This window comes from Triticum aestivum, chromosome 1B, assembly GCF_018294505.1.
Source record: "Triticum aestivum cultivar Chinese Spring chromosome 1B, IWGSC CS RefSeq v2.1, whole genome shotgun sequence".
Lineage (NCBI taxonomy): Eukaryota > Viridiplantae > Streptophyta > Magnoliopsida > Poales > Poaceae > Triticum > Triticum aestivum.
Genome location: NC_057795.1, coordinates 238,316,531 through 238,340,882, shown reverse-complemented (window position 1 = coordinate 238,340,882; position 24,352 = coordinate 238,316,531).

The following is a 24,352-nucleotide window of genomic DNA, read 5'->3' as shown; positions in this document are numbered from 1 at the left end:
GCTCTCTGAGTTTTTCTAACACAAGTCTAAGATGTTCGGCATGCTCTTCCTCGTTCTTCGAGTAAATAAGAATATCATCGAGGTAAACCACGACGAACTTATCTAAGTACTCCATGAAGATCGAGTTCATCAAGCGGGAGAATGTGGCTGGGGCGTTGGTTAGGCCAAAGGACATGACGGTGTACTCGTACTGGCCATAACGAGTGACAAAAGCTGTCTTGGGAATGTCCCCGTTTCTGATCTTGATTTGATGGTAGCCTAACCTTAAATCCATCTTGGAGAAGACTGAGGATCCAGCGAGCTGATCATACAGGTCGTTGATCCTGGGAAGCGGATACTTGTTCTTTATCGTGACCAAATTAACGGGACGATAATCTACAACCATCCGGTCCGTACCGTCTTTCTTCTTGACGAAGAGGACGGGGCAAGCCCAAGGAGAAGAACTAGGACGGATGAAACCCTTTTGCAAGGACTCATCGAGTTGTTTCTTAAGCTCGGCTAGTTCTAGGGGTGCCATCTTGTAAGGTCTCCGGGAGATTGGAGCTGTTCCTGGGATAAGATCTATGACGAACTCTACATCTCTGTCAGGTGGAACACCTGGCAGTTCCTCTGGAAAGACATCCGGAAAGTCACGGACTACCGGGATATCTTCAAGGTCTGGAAGAGGGCTGGCATTAAGAGAATAGAGCTGACGCTTTGCAACTCTAGTGGAGACGGTGACTATCTTGCCAGATGGGTGTGTAAGCTGAACAGATCTTGTGTAACAATCAATCTTGGCATGATGAGCTGTCATCCAGTCCATACCCAAGATGATGTTAATATCTGAAGACTTGAGGGCTACAAGTGATGCAAGGAATACAAGTCTGTCAACAAGGATTTCATTACCATGGCTGATTCTGGTGGTCTGCCATCTAGACCCTGGGGTTTGGATTTCAAGCGGAGTTGGCATATCACAAAATGACATGTCGTGCAAACGAGCATAGCCTTCAGAAATGAAGGAGTGAGATGCTCCAGTATCGAATAGAACTGATGCTGGGTGACAATTGACAAGGAGTGTGCTAAGAACGACATCTGGATCATCATGAGCGTCTTTAGCTGAGACGTGATGCACACGTCCACGTTCAGTGGGGGCTGACTTGACACTGATCATCTTGCGTGATGGCTTAATACAGCCAACAGTCTTCTCGGGCTGGGGTGGAGCATAACTAGTCTGAGAGCAGTCACGTGCATAGTGTCCTGGCTTCCCGCATGTGAAGCAAGTCCCTGAGGTTGGACGGGGACCCGCACTGACAAACGGTCTACCAGTAGGCCTGGGTGGAACATACGACTGAGCTGGAGGAAGGCACCACATGAGATGACCTCGGTGTATAACCGGAAGGAAGAGCGGAGTTTGGAACCCAAATCCGGCGTTTCTGGGAACTAGAACCGGAGGAAGATCCCAAATCACGGGTGTGCTTACGAGACTCCTCGTAAGTGAGTTGAGCTGTCTCTGCATTGATGGCCTTGTTCACAAGGGCTTGGAATGTATCACAATGATGCAGGTGGAGATCACGACGCAACTTGGGGTTGAGACCCTTCCGGAACCTAGCTTGCTTCTTGGCGTCCGTGGACACTTCTTCTGTGGCATAGCGGGCAAGGTTCTCGAACTCTCTGCTATAAGCATCAACAGCCATCTTACTCTGGGTGAAACTACAGAACTCTTCTCTCTTGCGATCAAGGAGGGCCTGGGGAATGTGATGCTCGCGAAAAGCCTCAGTGAAATCCTTCCAGGTAGGAATCTGGCCAGCTGGAAGCATAGCCTCATAGTTCTGCCACCAAAGACTAGCAGGACCTTCCAGGTGGTATGTGGCATAAGTGACCTTGTCATCTTCAGCTACGCTCGCGGAACGCAGCTTATGAGTGATGCTACGGAGCCAGTCATCTGCATCGAGTGGCTCGATGGAATGATGAAAGGTAGGTGGGTGCAAGCGGATGAAATCATGAATGGTAGCAGACCCTTTGAACTGATGTGCGGTGTTCTCCTCGATACGTGCCAACAAACGATTAGACTCACGCTTGTTCCTCTCCATCTCTAGCATGAACTCTGTCAACGAAGGCTGGTCAGGAGGATCCTCATCCCTACCATCTCCATGGTTCTGGCTACGAGCGACGGAACTTCGCTTAGCTGATGACATCCTGAGAAACGAAACCAAGGACGGAATCAGCATCAACTATGGACTGTAGAATGTAGGACAAGGATTAGTATCACTCGAACTCCTAGGGAAATTCCGGCAGCATAACGGCAGTAAAATGCTCAGAATGAGACATCCTACTAAAAATGGGGTAGTACAACAACTCAACATCACCACTCAAGGTTCTGGGATAGTACTAAACAGACTACACCGGAAATACTCGAAACTGGGGTATGACTCTGATCAACCAGTCCTATGGAACTACGGAGTAGTAACACGTGATCCTGATAGACGGAAGAGAAGCCTAGTTCCTTAACCCCGTAGGAAAGATAGGAGACTCAGATCAGAAGGCCATGAGGTAAAGGAGTAAAAAGAGCCTTACGTTCCTTCCCACAATCAATTCCCTTACATAACTAAAGAATTTCTAGACTCAACTTCGACCAGTATGGCTTGGTAATCCTACAGGCAGTCAGGCTCTGATACCAAAGCTGTCAGGACCCCGACTCGATGCCACATCGATCTAGCATGTAACACCTCATATCACTTTGCGGCCTCACGCACGGTATCCCCACGGGTGTCGCCTTACCTTTGCCCGGGACCGTTTGCGCCTTTTGGCACACGTATATGATGGTGTCGCTAGCATCCATATGATAAAGAGCCCGGGCTGACATGGCTAGTCGTAAACCCAAAGTGGCACTAACTTACAGGGACAGGCATCCATGACCCAGCATCGAACGTGTCGGTCATCAGCGAGTGAATCCAGGCTGTAGCACTGGGCTAACAGGACTCCGGTGAACCGGGCTGTAGCGGGCTAACAGGACTCCGGTATTCATCGCGTGACATTTCCCCGAAGGGACAGACACAGGATCGAAGAAGGACACATGCCGGCCAGCCTAAGTGTTCCGGAGCAGTAGCAAGCTACCAGGGCTCAGTGGAAGCACTAGGAGACATTTCCCGGTAAGAGAGGCTACTAAGATAAACAACTAGATAGTCAGATCCCACACATAGCAATACACATTACACGTACGCATAACATGCAAGTATGTGCTGTACAACATGGCATCACAGCATAACTCAACAACTCATATAGATAAAGGCTCAGAAGAGCCATCATAGCATTATTGCAAACAGGGGTCACAAGACCCATCATACAGAGCATACAAGCAACAAGCGGAAGCATTACATGTCTGGGTACAGACATCTACAAATGAAAAAGGCTGAAGAGCCTGACTATCTACAACATCCGATCAAGATCGTAGCTGAGGTACTAGCTACTAGTCGAAGTCCACGAGAACACTAGTAAGACCGAAGTCTCCGCTGCAAAAACATAAATAAAGCAACATGAGTACAAAGGTACTCAGCAAGACTTACATCAGATCCTATCATACATGCATTTGTATCAAGAGGGTAATGTGGGGTTTAGTTGCAGCAAGCCAGCTTTGACTCTGTGGCTATCCTGTTCTACGACTACCAGAAACTCTGGAGGTGAAACAACGTACACGAGTCCACTAATCACCACACAATACACTACTATGGATTCATCCCCGTCTCCCTACGAGAAGGCCATCCATAGCACTCACACTTGTCTTGAGCATTTTATAGTATCCACTTCAAGTTGTCTATGTACCATGTAAGCATCCAAGAAGTCCATAACCGCGGACCCGGCTATTCGAATAGATCATGTTAACCCTGCAGGGGTGTACTTCTTCACACACGCTCTCGCCACTTACCGCCATGTACACGTCATGTATCTCGGCAACCTTCAAGCGGAAGCCTGGCGAGGGTGTCGGCCACGACCTGACTAACCACACAAGACTCTAGTCCAGGTTTATCGCCTATTCGGGTTCCATCCGCAAGGAGATCCGGCCGGGGTGTCGCTTACGGCCCCAAACGATGTGTACAGGGTTCCCGAGCCCACCAACCGGGTGCCACTCGGTACACCGGGCCACGTGTGCCTAGTCTGTCCCAAGCCCACCCTGCCGGGTGCCACTTGGTAGAAAAATAGCACTACCTACAAACACCAGAAACTAGTTGCGACTCCTGGACAGAGATCAAGTTGGTTAATAAGTCGAGAGGGCTTGGAGCCCGGAGCCCAATGTGTGGTAGTATCGAGTCATTGGACAACATACACAGAACTCAGTGCTTAAGGACGGTTCCAGTGAGACAACCCACCATGTACTCCTACATGGCCTCTCACCGCTACCTTTACCAAATCGTGTTCACACACTTCACTCTCAGCATCAGAACATATCGTGACACTCCAATTCATTCCCAATGAACCAGACCTGACACAACTCTAAGCAATAGCAGGCATAGCATGGTAGGAACACAACAATGGCTTCAATCAACTCCTACACATGCTAGTGGGTTTCAACTATTTACTGTGGCAATGACAGGTCATGCAGAGGAATGGGTTCAACTACCGCAGCACAAAGTAGCAGATGAATCGTTGTTGTCCTAATGCAATAACTGAGAGCAGGAGCGAGAGAGTAGGGTTTTATCGAAATGAACAAGGGGGGTTGCTTGCCTGGTAAATCAACAAGGGAGGCACTGCTTCACAGACAGGTACTCTGGAACGTCTCCGGAGCAGGACCTATCGAGAAGGAACGGTGCCGGCAATCAATACACAATCATATGCAACAATATGATGCATGAACATGGCATGTAGATGTGATGCTGTTGAGCTAATGCAACTAGTAAACATTTGGTTTGAAGTCCATTTGAACCAAAGGTTCAAATGCATTTCTAAATTAAGTCTCTTATATATGCCATAATGTGTTTTCCCATATTCAGCATGTATAAGTTGGTTTTTCATGCATGAAACTAGTACAGATGGAAAGGTTGCATTTTTCTGATAATTTTTCATATATAAATTATTTTAATCTGAGCTACGGTTGAATTTCTATGAATTTTTGAAGTTTAAATCATTTTCTGGATTTTCTGAATTATTTTAATTCCAGAAATATATAATTGCGTCAGCATGACGTCATCACGACGTCAGCGGTCAACTGGGCTGGTCCGGGTCAAACCTGACGTGTGGGACCCACACGTCAGTGACAGGGGGGTTAACAGGGGTTATTTAATTTAATTAAAAGGTTAGGGGGGCACCGGGCCCACTGTCAGTGTCAGGGGGGGGTTAGTTAACGGTGATTAGCACTAAGCTAATCACCTGACGGGCCGGCCCCACCTGGCAGGGCTCAGGCGACGGGGGCTCGTCGCCGGCGACCTCTGGACGCGGCGGAGTCCGCGCCACAGGCCACGGGGACGGCGTCTGAGAGCACCGGGGCGTAGCCCGGGCTCTCGCGCATCTGGTGGGACAGGTGGGAGGAGCGGGGAAGGCCGGAGCTCGCCGGAGCAAGGCTCGCGGCGGCGGCCGGAGTTCGGGCGCGAGCGGGATCGGGCTGCGGGGCACGGGGAGGCCACCTGAGGGGCTCGGCGGCACCCTCGTGGCACCAGGAGCGCGAAGGGAGGCTTGGTTTGGGCGGAGGCGGGCCGAGACGGCGGCGGCGACATGGACGGCGGCGAGAGGCTTCGGCCGTGGTGGGGAGCGGCGCTACGGCACGGGAACGGAGGGGAGAAGAGAGGGAACGGCGGCGGAGCTCACCGCGATCACGCAGAGCAGCACAGCGGGGTCGGGGAGACCTGGTGACGGCGAATCGACGGCGGCAGACGGCGGAGCCCGAGGAGGAAGACGATGGCGATAGCGGCGATGGAGGCCGTCCGGAGGTGCGTGGCTCGACGAGGAGCTTCAGGGCGAGGGGGCGGAGCTTCCGCGTGTGTCGGGGAGGCGAGGGGAGGTCGGTGGCGATGGCTATGGCGAACAGCGGCGGCGGTGGTTCTCGGGTGAGAGAGAGAGAGAGCAGGGGGAGAGGAGGAGGGCGAGGGAGAGGGAGTGAGAGCGGTGCGGGGCAGCGCGTGGCAACGTTCCGGACGTCCAGGCGTCGAGGGGGAGGACAGGCAGGCAGGTGCCGTGGCGGCACGGCGATGCGCACGCGCCGGCCACACGCCCCTGGCCTCCTGGCGGGAGGTGGAGGACGACTGGCGTCGGCCAGTCAGCTGGGCCGAGCTACTGGGCCGATCGGGTAAGTGGCCCAGGTAAGTCTCTCTCCCCTTTTCTGTTTTCTTTTCTAATTTTCTGACATTTGTTTGATTTAATAAAAATATTAAATCATTTAATTTATTATGCCAATTTTTGCAGGAGCTAGATATATTATTCCAGAGCTCTTTTATAAATGGCATAATTTTTGGACCATATTTCATATATATAGAAATATATTTCCAATGCAAATATTTATCGAATTAATCCAAATGGCCAAAATAAATGTCCATGAGCTCCTAAAAATATTGTTTTGATTTTTATCTCTGTCCAATATTTTTAGAGGGCATCATGAGCATTTTCTTGGACCCTTTTGGAGAAATTTTTATTTGGGTCATTTTCAAAAAATGATTCTGAGGGTTCCACCAATCCTCATTTCAAATTTAAATGAAATTTAAATATGATGCACAAATGGCTAGCTAGCCTAGGTCATACCAGACTAGGGATGTGACACCTTGCGCTTCACCTCCTTAGCCTTGGCCTTCTTGTCTTCACGGTCGGCCTCCGGAAGCTCGAGGAGGGAGAGGCGGCCATCTTTGGCCCTTGCGCACTTGTTCGCCAGGTTGAACATCTCCAGGGCCGAGCACAAGTCCTCATGGATGGCAAGCTCCTCTTTCATCTTGACGTCCCAGACGCCATCAGTGAACACCGAGATGATGGCCCCATCTGACGCCTTCAGGATCTTGAGGTGAACATTCTTGAAGCGTTGTATGTACTAGTGTAGGGTCTCGCCCGGTTGCTGCTTCACGCGCCGCAGGTCGACCACCGCAGGGGAGCTGTCATGGGTGCCCTGGAAGTTGGCGATGAAGCACTTGGGAAGCTCATCCCAGGAGGAGATCGACCCCTCCAGGAGATGGAGGAGCCAGGAGCGCGTGCCGTCCTTGAGGGTCATGGGGAACCAGTTCGCCGTGACCTTCTCTTCACCGTTCGCCGCCTTGATGCTCAGCGAGTAGACCTGGAGGAACTCCACACGGTCATGGGTGCCATCATAGCGTGTAGGCAGGTCTGGCTTGAACTTACCAGGCTAGACGACATGGCGCGGCTCTACGGTGATGGGGCGGCAACCCGCTGCACTCACGAGCGCAGTGCGTACGGTGAGAGCTCGGTCTTGACGCACACGCACCACAGCCTCTAGCGGCATGGTCTTGATGCTGGTGCGATGGCGCTGGGAGCGCACGTGTGTCACATTGTGGCCGCTGCACCACCTGGCAGCTTGCCTCATCCCGTGCTGGTGCCCCATGCGGCAGGTCGCACGGTTGTGCATCGCGCCAGGGCTCATGGTCGGCGCCGCGCAGAGGAGGAGGAGGCGCACCATGGGCTACATCGCTCGCCTGGGATGGCGGGGGATGGAGCGAGCGGGGCGGTGCTGGGACCTCTCCAATGGCGTTAACGAGCTCATCGATGCAGCCAAGCCAGTCGTTGGTGGGGCGGTAGCGCATCAGCCAACATGCCATGAGGAGCGCAGCCTATGCGTTTGTCGGCCCGTGGTGAGCGTGGCAGGACGACGCCGTGGCAGTGGTGAGAAATGGAGTGGCGGTGCATCCATCACATCGCACGGAGGGTGGCAGCGACGAATCCTGCTGCTCTTGAGTAGCAAGATCAGTGGCAGCGTTAGCTGCGGGAGAGGCGAAGCGGTGAGGGACACCGCGGCCAACGGGCGCTGTCTGGGTGAGCGAGTAGCCCGGCACTCAGTGCAAACTCGGCGTGCATCGGCCATGGGATTGACGAAGCGGAGATGAAGCGGAAGTGGAAGGAGGATTTCGACACGCCCCAGCCTGGTGCGCCAATTGTCAGATTCAGGGCTCCGCAGACCAAAGAAAGTTTGGACCGTGGGGTGTGTGTGAAGATATCAACCATCTCAAGTCTCAACCTCACCACCCCACAACCTAGCCTTGTCGAGTTCGCGCGAGCGAGGAAGAAGATGAACACAACAGTTTACCCTGGTTTGGGCTAGGTTGCGGTGTAAAACGCTACTTCTCCTTTGTGGTGGATTGGCCTCACGAGGAGGCTAAGGATGAACTAATATAGTGGATGAGCAGCCTCGCGAGGGCTCAAGTAGTGTGGGTGGAATGGATCAGTCTTCGGTTGGATCCCCCTCTATGGTGGTGGCTAGCCTATATTTATAGAGGCCTTGGTCCTCACCCCTCATAACTTAGGCGGGAAGGGATCCCACAACGGCCAATTTGTGTCAGGACCCTGACTCAAAGCCACAGCGATCTAGCATGTAACACCTCATATCACTTTGCGGCCTCACGCACGGTATTCCCACGGGTGTCGCCTTACCTTGCCCGGGACCGTTTGTGCCTTTTGGCACACGTATATGATAGTGTTGCTAGCATCCATATGACAAGGATCCCTGGCTGACATGGCTAGTCGTAAACCCAAAGTGGCACTAACTTACAGGGACAGGCATACGTGACCCTGCAACGAACGTGTCGGTCATCAGCGAGTGAATCCGGGCTGTAGCAACTGGGCTAGCAGGACTCCGGTAAACCGGGCTATAGCGGGCTAAAAGGACTCCAGTAGACACCGCGTGACATTTCCTTGAAGGGACAGACACATGAACGAAGAAGGACACATGCCGGCCAGCCTAAGTGTTCCGGAGCAGTAGCAAGCTACCAAGGCTCAGTGGAAGCACTAGGAACATTTTCCGGTAAGAGAGGCTACCAAGGATAAACAACTAGATAGTCAGATCTCACAGATACCAAGCATTTCAATAACATACACACAATATGCTCGATATGTGCAAATACAACATGGCATCACAACATGACTCTAAAACTCAGGTATTTTATTCAATAGGCTCCGAGGAGCGAGATATTACAAACATGGGTCTCTCGACCCAGCATTCAGAGCATACAAGTCAAAGTACAAGCGGAAGCTTAACATGTCTGAGTATAGACAACTATAAACGAAAAAGGCTGAGAAGCCTGACTATCTACTAGATCCTGCCGAGGGCACAAGATCGTAGCTGAGGTAACAAGCTAAACGTCGAAGTCCACATGGAACTACTAGTGAGACTGAAGTCTCTGCAAAAACATAAAATAGGCAAACGTGAGTACAAATGTACAAAGCAAGACTTACATCAGAACTAACTACATATGCACCATTGTCAACAAAATGGGTGGTGGGGTTTAACTGCAGCAAGCTAGCTTTGACTCGGTGGCTATCCTGAACTACGACTGCAAGTAACCCTTTTGAGGTGGCGCACACGAGTCCACATATTCACCATATCAATACACCACTATGGATCTGCTCCCGTCTCCCTATGAGAATGCCATCCATAGCACTCACGCTTATCTTGCGTATTTTAGAGTATCCACTTTCACTTGTCTATGAACTATATAGGCAACCCAGAAGTCCTTTACCGCGGACACGGCTATTCGAATAGATGATGTTAACCCTGCAGGTGTGTACTTCTTCATACATGTTTCCACCACTTAGCGTCTGCACATGACATGTGCTCGGCAGACTTCAAGCGAAAGCCGACGTGGGTGTAGACCACGACCTACCTAAACACTCAAGTTTCTAGTCCAGGTTTATCACCTATTCAGGTTCCATCCGCAGGGAGTCCGGCCGAAGTTTCCACATACGGCCCCGAACGATGTGTGCAGGGTTCCCGAGAAACCAAACGGGCGCCCGGTACACCATGCCACGTGCCTATCGCATCATAGCCCACCCCTCCGGTCAGCGCTGCGCACGGCCTCCAGCATACTACAAACAACAGAAACTACTTGCAACTCCTGGACAGAGGACAAGGGTGATTAAGAAGTTGAGCGGGGTCATATTTCAGGGCCCAATGCATGGTAGTAGCTGTTTCATGGATCACAAACACAGAACTCAGTTCCTGAGGACTGCTTCAATGAGACAACCCACCATGTACTCCTACATGGCCTCTCACCGCTACCTTTACCAAATCGTGTTCACACACTTTGCTCACACATAATAGGACATGTTTACACACCTCCGATTCATTCCCGATGAATCAGACCAGACTCAACTCTAAGCGGTAGGAGGAATGACAAACAAGCATGAATGAGTAGGCACATCAGGGCTCAAACAACTCCTACTCATACTAGTGGGTTTCATCTATTTAATGTGGCAATGACAGGTCATGTAGAGGAAAAGGGGTTCAACTACCGCAGCATGTAACAGTTGTATCGTAGTTGTCCTAATGCAGTAAAAGCGAGCAGAAGCGAGAGAGTGGGATTGTATTGGAATGAACAAGGGGGTTTTGCTTTCCTGGCACTTCTAAAGATAGTATAGTTCTTCATCGGTGTCATCGAACTCATCGTCGGAAACACGTCTATCGAGAGGGGACAAACACCAGCAAACAAGGAAGAACACAATCAATGCAATGCACAATATGATGCATGATCATGACATGTCAATATGCTGTGATTTGAGCTAATGCAGCTAGCAACAGATTAAATGGAGTTGGTTTGAATCCAAGATTCAAATTCAAACTTCATATGTGGATATTCAAATGCCATTCATTTCATTTGCCCTAAACCGTAGTCATAAGTTGTTCTAACATGCATGAAAATGGTACAGATGGATAGATTGGATTTTTCTGATCATTTTTCATATATAATTTATCTTATTTGGAGTTATGGTTGAATTTATATGAATTTTAGAAGTTTATACTATTTTCTGGAATGTTTTGAATTAAGTTTAATCCAGAAAATGAATTATTGCGTCAGCCTGTCGTCAGCGTGATGTCAGCAGGTCAACGAGGCCGGACCAGGTCAAACTGACCAGTGGGTCCCCCATGTCAGTGTCACAGTTAATTAACAGAGTTAACTAGTGCTAAGTTAAATACTAACCTAAGTTAATTAGGGCATGGGCCCACATGCCAGTGACTTAGCTGGTTTACTAAAAGTTATTTAGCAGGGCTCTGGGCCCACTTGTCCGGACCCAGGGGAGGTCAAACCCCTGGTCAGTATGGTCAAACCCGCCGACGACTTGACGCCGGCGAGGCCAGACGCAGCGGAGGGCCTCAGATTTGGTCCTCCGGTGACCAAATCAACGGCGGAGACGTGCTACGCGTAGCTGGGGAGCTTCCGCATCCAGTGGTGCAAGTGGTTGGACACGGGGACGCCGAAAGTGACGCCGGTGAGCTCGACAGCGGCGGCCGGAGTTCGGGCACGCACGGGCACGGCATTGTGGCGAGCCACAGGACGGGAACGTGAGGACGCGCTGAGCACGATGGTGTGCTCGGCTTCAAGCTACGTTCGCTCTAGCCATAGTGGCGACAAAGCGAATGGCGGCGAGCTTCGGTGACAGTGAGGAATGGCGCTACGGCATGCAAACGAGGCGGAGAAGAGGGGGGTTTAGGGGAGGAGCTCACGGCGGTTGCAGTACGCGTCTCAGCGGGCTCGGGGAAGGTCGTACGGTGACGTGGCGTTGCCGGCGATCTCGGGCGCTGGAGGTTGAAGACGACGGCGATGGCGGCATTGCCGAGGCTCCCGCCGTGCGCTTCTCAGCGAGGAGGAAGAGGTGGTCGAGGCGGATCTCCTGGGCACTTCAGGTGGCAGTGAGGAGCACGGTGGCTATGGTGAACGGTGTCAGTGACTACAACGGCGTTCGGCTTTGGGAGAGAGAGAGAGAGAGCAAGGAAGAGGGTGAGGGGAAAGTGAGCGGCGTCGGCTCGATCCAGACGTCTGTGGTGAGCTCTTCCATGGTGTCCACGCAGGCAGGCAGGCAAGAGGTGGCCGAGGCACGTCCTCGCGCGCACTAGCCACGCGCTCGTCCTCCTGGCGCGAGCTAGGAGATGATTGGCGCTGACCAGTGGCTGGGCCAGATGAGCTACACAGGAGCTGGGCTAGCCAGGTAGGTCCAGGTAGGTGGCTCACGTAAGCCTCTCTCCCTTTTTTTCTATTTTGTTTTCTTTTCTATTTCTGTAATTTTGTTTCTGATTTAGTAAAACACTAAACCAATTTATTTTCTTCTGAAAATTAATGTAGGAACTAATTGGATTATTCTAGAGCCCCACAGTAAAAATCAGAATTATTGGACATATATAATATATATAACATATATATATATATATATCCAATGCAAATATCTAATGGATTAACTCAAATGGCCAAAATAAATGCTTCTGAGCTCCTAAAAATATTGGTTGGAATTTTAACTCTGTCCAATATTACTAGGGAAAAATAGGAACATTTTCTCGGGCCAAACTGAAGCAAGATTTATCTTGATCATTTTCAAAATGATTTCTGACGCTTTCACAAGTCCCCATTTCAAATTCATTGAATTATAAACATGATGCACACAGGACTAGCTAGCTCAGAGCAAACCAGAACTAGGGATGTGACCACTCACCCCCACTGAACAAGAATCTCGTCCCGAGATTCAAGCATAGGGTAAAAGGAAGAGGGGACTCGAACTATTACAATCTTCATGATCCAACTGCCTTCTTGAGGGTTTTGCTTTGTTGACTCAAATCAATCTTGACGTCATTTCTTGAGAGGTCTTCATCCAACACGATGACGACAGAAGGAGACTCTACAGAAAATGATCTCCTCGAAGATTGAGTATTCAAGATCAACTCATGGAGTGAGAGGTAAGAACATCTCTCCAGCTGAGATACGAAGCATTCATCCAAAGGGATGGAGTGGAACAGATGTCGAAGGTTCACTAGGTAGACAACAATTCCACACTTAAGAAGGTGGTAATCGGTTGTCAACGTAGCGAGGAGTTGAGTTGCCATGATACCACAACGAGACACCTTAGGGATGGTGACTCGTAGATATATCCCCTTAAGTGGCAAAAAGGATTACCTTTGATTTGGAGATCATTGAAACTCTTTATACCAGCCTAAGGCAATCACAATCGATCATTTGAAGGAGTCCGAAAGAATGACATTCTCGGGCCAGAATGGATGATGTGGACTACCTTGTTGAAGACAACACAAGGGACGATTTTGGTTATCATCGGAAATGGATGGAACCCATGGTAGGACCACTTTGAGGATGATCCCGATCAGTAATTACTGAGAAGGGTAGTCCATAGTAGGATGGCACAATGGCAGTGCAAGCTAGGAACAAGGTGCAAATGCTGGGAATGATTCTAGTAACTGGGGAGAAACCCAACAGTAGAGATGGGGTCCGCTATTAGAAAAGTTATAGCATAACCGAGGAAATTGGAAGCAATACCAGTTGGTGCCAATGATAACACCTAGAGCTTGCACGTGCTCTCAAGAACTTGAGCATTTGCATAATCATCAAGGTTTTACCAATATCCGTGTCAGGGATCCTGGCAACACAACATACTACCATAACGAATACCGGTGGAGGATGCAGATACAAAGGAAGACAACACTTTCTCAGATTTCACCTTAGCGGGGCTAAGGGGACAAAATTTGGATGATCGACTAAGAGACATTTAGCACTCCACTTCTAATGTTCTCCTTGATGTGCTAGTGCAACCCATTAATTAAAATGGTTTGGTACCCAGAACATCAAGTAAAAGGTCGGACTTCGGGAGCACAAGAATCCATAAGGAATAACTATGGAGTAATTCCTACGAAATCCTCATGGGGAGGTGGCCAACTTTCTCAATCAAGATACTACAATAACATGTCTTCCGGTTGGGTGTGTTGGCCACGACATTCTCTTTACCGGGTTACAGGGAGACCAATACTGTAGTTCTTGGGAGATATTCCAACCATCATATCTGCCTGAGATTCAGATCTGGTTGGTGTCCGAATATTCCAGACTCATCAAGTCTAGACGGAAAAATGAAAGTTTGCAACACAAATCGACGAGATGACTGTCGGTGTCAAAACCGGCGGATCTCGGGTAGGGGGTCCCGAACTGTGCGTCTAGGCGGATGGTAACAGGAGACAAGGGACACGATGTTTTACCCAGGTTCGGGCCCTCTTGATGGAGGTAAAACCCTACATCCTGCTTGATTAATATTGATGATGTGTGTTACAAGAGTAGATTTACAACGAGATCAAGGAGGCTAAACCCTAGAAGCTAGCCTATCGTATGATTGTTGTTCATCCTACGGACTAAAGCCATCCGGTTTATATAGACACCGGAGAGGGCTAGGGTTACACAGAGTCGGTTACAATGGTAGGAGATCTACATATCCGTATCGCCAACCTTGCCTTCCATGCCAAGGAAAGTCCCATCCGGACATGGGACGAAGTCTTCAATCTTGTATCTTCATAGTCTTGGAGTCCGGCCAATGATGATAGTTCGGCTATTCGGACACCCCCTAGTCCAGGACTCCCTCAATGACGTTGCGAGATTCTCGAGAAATGAACTACGATAGCAAGCTCCAAAACATGAGATGGTTCTGCTACAACATGTGAACACGTTGTTCGAGACAAGCATGACCACACAGTAGTCTTATAATAAAACACTATCGAGTTCAGGAGGGGAACCATCATCGAGGATATCGAAGTCCTTGCATAAGTCTTGCTCTTAAGAAGGAACGTCTTCTCCTTGAACAAATCAATCAGTGGCTTGGTGTGCTATAGAATACATATGGAGTGGAGGTAATTAATCTACCAAACCATAGTATACTTTGCACATGTGTGACTAACTTGGGATGATTCCAAGGAAGCAACATTTACTTTATCGAATTCACGGCGGCAACTTGCATCAAATGCACATGAATTAGAGGAAGTCACTTCTTCCATCCATGCATATGCTTCATGAGCTAGCATGAAGAGATGCTTTCAAAAGTTTCCAATACTAGCTTAATGTTCAACAAGATTATGGAGAAGATAAGGATGTTGTCGATGGGCTCAACAACAATTCATCCTGGTTTCCATATAAATGGAATTCCACAATTATGTGAACATGGTGATAGCATTGGTCAGACCAAAAGATGTAATGGAGTATGCTCGAGGAGGAACCACGAGTAAGACAACATTACGAACATTGTTGGCTCTGATTTGATTTGAGAATAGCCCACGCTCAAATCAAAGTTTTGATAAGATAATAGGTCCAACAACTGATCACAGGGACCAATCGATGAAGATATCATCTTTCTTCAATATACATACAAGATATCCCTTAACATGAACTAAGTCGGACAAGCTTTTATCTCCCAGCTCTCCAAGTTGAGGTATAGCTTAACCAACTAGCTCAGGGGTATCCAACACGGATTCTTGGAGAAAGGGTGGTTTACAGAAATAAACGAACTTGATCACGAACTCAACATAGCGGTCAGGTGAGGACCTGGTGATACTTCCGAGAGGATATTCAGAAAATCACGAACCACCGATATGTTACTAAGCTTGAGAACAATCTTTCTTCTCAGGCAAGACGATATGATCAAATAAGCAAGGATTGGCACTATCCTAACTCATTGATTGAAAAGTGCATCGGGAATAAGGACTAAGTGGCACGATCAACCTTAGGGTGATGGTTCAACAACCAACATTCTCAGAGTGAGAGTATTGTCTAATAGCTACCAAGCAACGGAGTTGCTAGGAGTATTGATTTCACACATCATGATTCACTTGTTGGCATTCTGGCTACAATAACACGGGAACCAAGGAATTAACAATGATGTCAAGAAGTATTACTGCGTCAAGAATTCATAAAAGGTGGTGCATTTCTCATGACATTCTTGATATAAAGATGGTAATACTCCAAAGTAGAGCAGAGGAGAAGCTAGATTGGCATTTTGATCTGCGGAATACAATTGCTTTGACCCAATCCTAGATATGGATGAGGTTCTAGAGTTTGTTTCTCCTAGTCATTCTGAAATGCAATGGCTTGACGGACCACAAGAATGATAGGCACAGATGAACGAATGCACGCATACTCTTGACTATCAATTGATAGACGAAGGTCAGAAGACAACTAAAGAGGGATAACTCAAAGGAACATATGTTTTTGTGAGTTGTGGATGCATGGATTAGTATGCCGAACAAATTCAGCATATTTCTTCTGGATAACCCATGCAGAAAGGTTGAACTGGCAGAGTTGCAATATAGAATGGAGAACCAATCGAGAGCACTCTTGTTGTGATCTCTTGGTTCAAGGAACTTCTGCCAAGGATGGTTCATGGTATTTAGAAGAATGATATACCACGGACCTCGAAGACTATCACAAAGGTTACTAATAACCTAAAGGAACTAGCAAACACTAACAACATGAAGTAGGTATGGTGAATCTCGGGTTCAAAACCCAAGGAGTAGAATACCTACTACTAAGTGGCATCACGGGATGCTTTCGAGAATAAGGGCCAGAATCATCACACTAGGAACAACAAAGCATGGCTAGATTACTAGGTGATACTCTAAACACCTAGGGTCATAATAATAGCTCCAACATAAATGTTGAGGCAATGAAGTACCTGAACACCCTAACTAGTGTGGTTAATCTGGCACAGAGAAACATCCGAACGGTAAGAAGGAATTTGCAAATGCATCGGACTGTTTAGAAACCTGGGATGACTCGAACAGCATAACGGCTGAAAATGCTGGAAAAGGATTTGAGACATGCTACAAAAATGGTGGCATAACCAGTCAGAAGCACATTATCAAGGTTTCGAGATCAACAGTTAACATACAGAGGTAGAAACTGAAATGAGGCTTAAATCCAACAATCTTATGGGTCTACTGATTAGTAACACGTGATCTTGATAGAAAGAAGAGAAAGCCTAGTCCCTTAACCCCGTAGGAAAGATAAGATGACTCAGATCAGAAGGGCATAAGGTATAAGGAGTAAAAAGATCCTTACGTTCCATCCCACAATCAATTCCCCTACGTCTAACTAAACCATTTCTAGACTCATCTTCGACCAGTTTGGCTTGATAATCCTAAAGGCAGTCAGGCTCTGATACCAAAGCTGTCAGGACCCCGACTCAAAGCCACAGCGATCTAGCATGTAACACCGCATATCACTTTGCGGCCTGACGCACGGTATTCCCACGGGTGTCGCCTTACCTTGCCCGGGACCCTTTGCGCCTTTTGGCACACGTATATGATAGTGTTGCTAGCATCCATATGACAAGGAGCCCGGGCTAACATAGCTAGTCATAAACCCAAAGTGGCACTAACTTACAGGGACATGCATACGTGACCCAGCAACGAACGTGTCGGTCATCAGTGAGTGAATCCGGGCTGTAGCAACTGGGCTAGCAGGACTCCGGTAAACTGGGCTGTAGCAGGCTAACAGGACTCTGGTAGACACCGCGTGACATTTCCTTGAAGGGACAGACACATGAACGAAGAAGGACACATGCCGGACAGCCTAAGTGTTCCGGAGCAGTAGCAAGCTACCAAGGCTCAGTGGAAGCACTAGGAGACATTTTCCGGTAAGAGAGGCTACCAAGGATAAACAACTAGATAGTCAGATCCCACACATACCAAGCATTTCAATAACATACACAGAATATGCTCGATATGTGCAAATACAACATGGCATCACAACATGACTCTACAACTCAAGTATTTTACTCAATAGGCTCCGAGGAGCAAGATATTACAGACATGGGTCTCTCGACCCAGCATTCAGAGCATACAAGTCAAAGCACAAGCGGAAGCTTAACATGTCTGAGTACAGACAACTATAAACGAAAAAGGCTGAGAAGCCTGACTATCTACTAGATCCTGCCGAGGGCACAAGATCATAGCTGAGGTAACAAGCTAAACATTGAAGTCCATGTGGAACTACTATTGAGACTGAAGTCTCTGCAAAAACATGAAATAGGCAAACATGAGTACAAATGTACCCAACAAGACTTACATCAGAACTAACTATATATGCACCATTGTCAACAAAGGGGGTGGTGGGGTTTAAGTGCAGCAAGCTAGCTTTGACTCGGTGACTATCCTGAACTACGACTGTAAGTAACCCTTTTGAGGTGGCGCACACGAGTCCACATATTCACCATATCAATACATCACTACTAGGGAAAACCCTAGTAGTAGCGCTGGTTTTGTGCTCACTAGTAGCGCGGGGAGGCGCGCTACTAATAAGGCGCTATAGCTATTGCTTAGCAGTAACACGTGCCCGCACATGCTACTGCTAGGAAAAATAGCTGCAGCGTTTGTTCACCCCCACGCGACTGCTAATGTAACTAGTGGTAGCGTGTTTTCTCTCCATCGTTACTAGTATTATTTTTTTATTTTTTATTTTTAGTGTATTTATGCTCCATCGTTCAAATATTGGTACAATACCAGTTATGAGGTTTACATCAATATGTCCATAACAGTGTGTCAAATGAAGGTGGATTAGGTTCAAGTGGAGGCAATATGTGGTGCATGTCAAAAGTATACTACTAAACCAAACTTGATCTAGTTTGGACTAGTAGTACTTTTGATGTGCACCACATGTTGCCTCCACTTGAATCTAATCCACCAGCACAAGCTATTTAATCATCATCATAGTCATAACATCAACAGTAGTTATTTAATCATCATAGTCATAGTGTAGCACATCATCATCTTCAAACTCATTCTAGCTAGCTAATCACCACCAACACTAACTGCGGTAGCTATCCAATCACCAGCAACACTAGCTAATAAAAATCATCAGTCATTGCCACCAACACTAGCTAATCACTCCTGCTTCTCTCTCTCAGGTAAAATAACATAAAACATGTGTAGCACTCGTTCTTCATCAAGTTGGAGCATGCAGATGAACCTGTCTCCTAATCGTGGGTTGCGCTTCTGATTGCTGTCCCCTAGTACTTCTCTGCGATCATTCACAATTTTGCTCCAATCTTTCACTATTAAGCATTCCTCGCTATTAGAAATCCTGAGTGCACTAAAGTGCATTATAGGTTATCTTGGTCGTAAGCTAACAATTTTCATCTGACCTTTAGTCTTGATCCAATGAGGCACAACATTCAGCGGGAGTCCCTGTTGAAGAACATCGTATAGTAACATACTTAGCAATGAAGTTTAGCTTAAAAAATAATGTATGCGAAAGATGCACTAAGTACAAATAGTAAAAATCTTATCCATATTTCCTAAATAGATGTGACCGTAGTTCAATACAAACACTATTGGTCGCATGTTTTGAGTACTAAGATTTGCAAGTCCAAAAAAATAATTTGTCTTGACAGTATGAAGATCCTCAAGCCATGAAACATAATGACTTATCTCCTTGCAGTTTAGTTCAGCCCCAGGACAGTAGTAGGTCCTGTCTACCAAGCGCTGGACATGTTTACTTGATTGGAAATAAGCTGTCAATAGAAATTAGTTGTCAACTATTTTTGAATAAACAATATCAAAGACATAAATATGGTTGGGAAACTCACATTTTGGTAGAACTGGAGGTGTCTGCACATCGACCCAGATGTCGGTATTACCTTCAATACCATCTTCCGGACGAATATCAAAGGTGATAACCATATCAAGCTCAAATGCATAAGTCTTGCATAGTGCTTGCCATGTTTTGCATCCAAAGTAGGTGTAGTCGTCTTCGTTGTATAATTTTGCATGGAAAATATAATCATGCTCGGTCTTCAAATAAACTCTCTTTACCTCCATAGTAGTTGTCTTAGAACTGAAACCTATCTTATCCAATACAAAAACTCTTGCATGGCAGGGGATACACTAGTAGAATAGTAAAAAAAATTATAAGTTGAAGCAAATGAAGCAGATGTCATGCTTAATTACGAAAAAAGACTTGTCATTGTGACTTACTGTATCCACTTTGAAGTTCTCGTCCAGCTTGATGCTGAAGCGCCTATCATCATCTAGGAAGATTCCGTCGCACAGGCCGCGCTCGTCTTCGCAGTATTTGCAAATACCGAAATCCTTTTCGTCGTTAGACATTTCCTATGTTCATAGTTAAAACATTAATTGAAAATCGATCGAAGACAACTACTAGGATACTCAACACACAAATCCGGGGCACTCGTTATTTCCTACATATTCTGGCACAAGTCATGCCAAAATTCACGGAAAAATCCGGCATGACCTTTGCTAAAATAGGACATATCGAGCGCCTGTAATTTGCTGAAACGGAAATGAATCAACACTCCGGCAAAACATAGGCCACTCGGAGGTGTAACCTACAAACATGACCGGCCACTTGGGCAAGCACATATCCTATTTGAGCAACACAAGATATACATTTCAAAATATCTTATAGGACTCAAATTAGCATGCATTCAATAAACAAAAGTAAATCATCTCATGCGTCCGTATATCGTTGAATATTATCACTAATACATCCCGAATAGTGTCATACATATAACATCACTAATACAACTAAAACCCTAGCACACGACGGGTATCGGCGCGGGCGGTGGACACCCACAGAGAAGGAACCATCACGGGATCATAGCTCCAGTCAGATCCCTGGAGAACCTGCCAGGTATTGGAGAACCTGTGCTCCAATGCAAACAAGTAGCGACGGACGTGCGCGTCCTCCTCACTGACACGGTGACACACCACCTCCGCGGGGTCCTCGAGCCTCTGGACCGTCACTGGCCCACGCGACCGCCAACAAAGAAGGTTCGGGTCAATGATAGTCTGGCTCCTCACCAACCTGCGCCCCATGGTAGGTAGCGCCTCCCAGTACCACCCCGGCGGAGCCCAGTCCCGAACATGGCCCATCTAGTCAAGCAGGTGTCGTCCTCCGCCAACTCAACGATGATGATGCAGGATAGGCATCATCCACGTCGATGCGGGAAAATTGCTTTAACTAAAAAATAGCAACAAGTTCTTACTAACTAGTTCTATTAATTCAATTACTTCTTACTAAAAATAAACTTACTATAAATAAAAACAAACTAGTACCTAATTAGTACCTAGTTCTTACTAACTAATTAGTACCTAGGAACTATTGCCCTAATTACCATATAAGTATCATTTTTTAACTAGGGTTCGTACTACCTAATTAAATTGGGTTAATACTAATTGTAGTTAACTAACTAGCACTAAAAATAGCCTAGGGTTCATACTAACTAGCACTAAATAGCTAGGGTTCATACTAAGAAGAGAGAGGGATCAGAAGGGGAGAGTGCTTACAGAGGGCGGGGAGAGAGATGGGGTTGGGGGAGACGGCGGCACCGAGGCGCGGTGAGGCGGGGTCGGGGGAGACGGCAGCGAGGTGGGTCGAGGGAGACGGCGGTGGAGAGCGAGGGCAGGGGCTCCGGCAAGGTCAAGCTCGAGGAGGAGGAGGCACAGGTGCGCGACGACATCGAGGGGCAGACACCGGCCGAGAGTGAGGGCAGGGCCTCCGGCGAGGGCGAGGGGAGGGGCTCCGACGGAGGCGACGAGGGGGAGAAGAGAGAGTGGGGAATTGGGGGAGGGAGTGGAGGAGAGGGAATCAGGCCGCGCGGGGGGGTTAGGTGAAAATAGCTTTAACATTAGCGTGGGGAACGAAAATGCGCTACTACTAAAATCCGTAGTAGTAGTGCTGTTTCTAGAATGGCGCTACTACTATACCTAGCACGTCGGGAACGGTGTGGAAATTATAGTAGTAGCGCGTTCTGTTCCTGCCGCGCTACTGCTAAGCGGGTAACAGTAGCGCCAATTTAGCCGACACGCTACTGCTAAGTAGCAGTAGAGCCTCATTTTAACACGTGCTACTGGTAAGATTCTGTGTATAAGGTTTTCCCTAGTAGTGCACCACTATGGATCCGCTCCCGTCTCCCTACGAGAACGCCATCCATAGCACTCACGCTTATCTTGCGTATTTTAGAGTATCCACTTTCACTCGTCTATGAACTGTATAGGCAACCCAGAAGTCCTTTACCGCGGACACGGCTATTCGAATAGATGATGTTAACCCTGCAGGGGTGTACTTCTTCATACATGTTTCCACCACTTAGCGTCTGCACACGACATGTGCTCGGCAGACTTCAAGCGAAAGCCAACGTGGGTGTAGACCACGACCTACCTAAACACTCAAGTCTCTAGTCGAGGTTTATCGCCTATTCAGGTTCCATCCATAGGGAGTCCGGCTGAAGTTTCCACATACAGCCCCGAACGATGTGTGCAAGGTTCCCGAGACACCAAACGGGCGCCCGGTACACCGTGCCACGTGCCTACCGCATCATAGCCCACCCCTCCGGTCAGCGCTGCGCATGGCCTCCAGCATACTACAAACAACAGAAACTACTTGCAACTCCTGGACAGAGGACAAGGGTGATTAAGAAGTCGAGCGAGGTCATATTTCAGGGCCCAATGCATGGTAGTAGCTGTTTCATGGATCACAAACACAGAACTCAGTTCCTGAGGATGGCTTCAATGAGACAACCCACCATGTACTCCTACATGGCCTCTCACCACTACGTTTACCAAATCGTGTTCACACACTTTGCTCACACATAGTAGGACATGTTTACACACCTCCGATTCATCCCCGATGAATCAGACCTGACTAAACTCTAAGCGCTAGCAAGCATGACAAACAAGCATGAATGAGTAGGAACATCAGGGCTCAAACAACTCCTACTCATACTAGTGGGTTTCATCTATTTAGTATGGCAATGACAGGTCATGCAGAGGAAAAGGGGTTCAACTACCGCAGCATGTAACAGTTGTATCATTGTTGTCCTAATGCAGAAAAAAAGAGCAGAAGCGAGAGAGTGTGATTGTATCAGAATGAACAAGGGGGTTTTGCATGCCAGGCACTTCTAAAGATAGTATAGTTCTTCATCGGTGTCATCGAACTCATCATCGGAACCACGTCTATCGAGAGGGGACAAACACCGGAAAACAAGGAAGAACACAATCAATGCAATGCACAATATGATGCATGATCATGAGATGTCAATATGCTGTGATTTGAGCTAATGCAGCTAGCAACAGATTAAATGGAGTTGGTTTGAATCCAAGATTCAAATTCAAACTTCATATGTGGATATTCAAATTCCATTCATCTCATTTGTCCTAAACAGTAGTCATAAGTTATTCTAACATGCATGAAAATGGTACAGATGGATAGATTGGATTTTTCTGATCATTTTTCATATATAATTTATCTTATTTGGACTTACGGTTGAATTTATATGAATTTTAGAAGTTTATACTATTTTCTGGAATTTATTGAATTAAGTTTAATCCAGAAAATGACTTACCGCGTCAGCCTGTCGTCAGCATGACGTCAGCACATCAACGAGGTCGGACCAGGTCAAACTGACCAGTGGGTCCTCCATGTCAGTGTCACAGTTAATTAACAGAGTTAACTAGTGTTAAGTTAAATACTAACCTAAGTTAATTAGGGCGTGGGCCCACATGCCAGTGACTTACCTTGTTAACTAAAAGTTATTTAGCACTAAACTAAAATTAGCAGGGCTCTAGGCCCACTTGTCCGGACCCAGGGGAGGTCAAACCCCTGGTCAGCAGGGTCAAACCCACCGGCGACTCGACGCCAGCGAGGCCAGACGTGGCGGAGGGCCTCGTATTTGGTCCTCCGGTGACCAAATCGACGGCGGTGACGTGCTATGCGTAGCTGGGGAGCTTCCGCATCCAGTGGTGCCAGTGATTGGACATGGGGACACCGGAAGCGACGCCGGTGAGCTCGATAGCAGCGGCCGGAGTTCGGTCACGAACGGGCACGGCGTTGTGGCGAGCGACAGGAAGGGCGTTGGTTGCTACGGGCACGTGAGGACGTGCTGAGCACGGTGGTGTGCTCGGCTTCAAGCTACGTTCGCTCTAGCCACGGTGGCGATGAAGCGCAATGGCGGCGAGCTTCGGTGACGGTGGGGAATGGTGCTACGGCATGCAAACGAGACAGAGAAGAGGGGGGTCAGGGAAGGAGCTCACGGCGGTTGCAGTACGCGTCTCAGCGGGCTCGGGGAAGGCCGTACGATGACGTGGCGTTGCCGGTGATCTTGGGCGTTGGAGGTTGAAGACGACGGCGTTGCCAAGGCTACCGCGGTGCGCTTCTCGGTGAGGAGGAAGAGGTGGTCGAGGCGGATCTCCTAGGCACTTCGGGTGGCAGTAAGGAGCATGGTGGCTACGGTGAACGGCGTCGGTGACTACGACGACGTTCGGCTTTGGGAGAGAGAGAGAGCGAGGAAGAGGGCGAGGGGAAAGTGAGCGGCGTCGGCTTGATCCAGACGTCTGGCAGTGAGCTCTTCCGCGGCGTTCACACAGGCAGGCAAGCAAGAGGTGGTCGAGGCGCGTGCTCGCGCGCGCTAG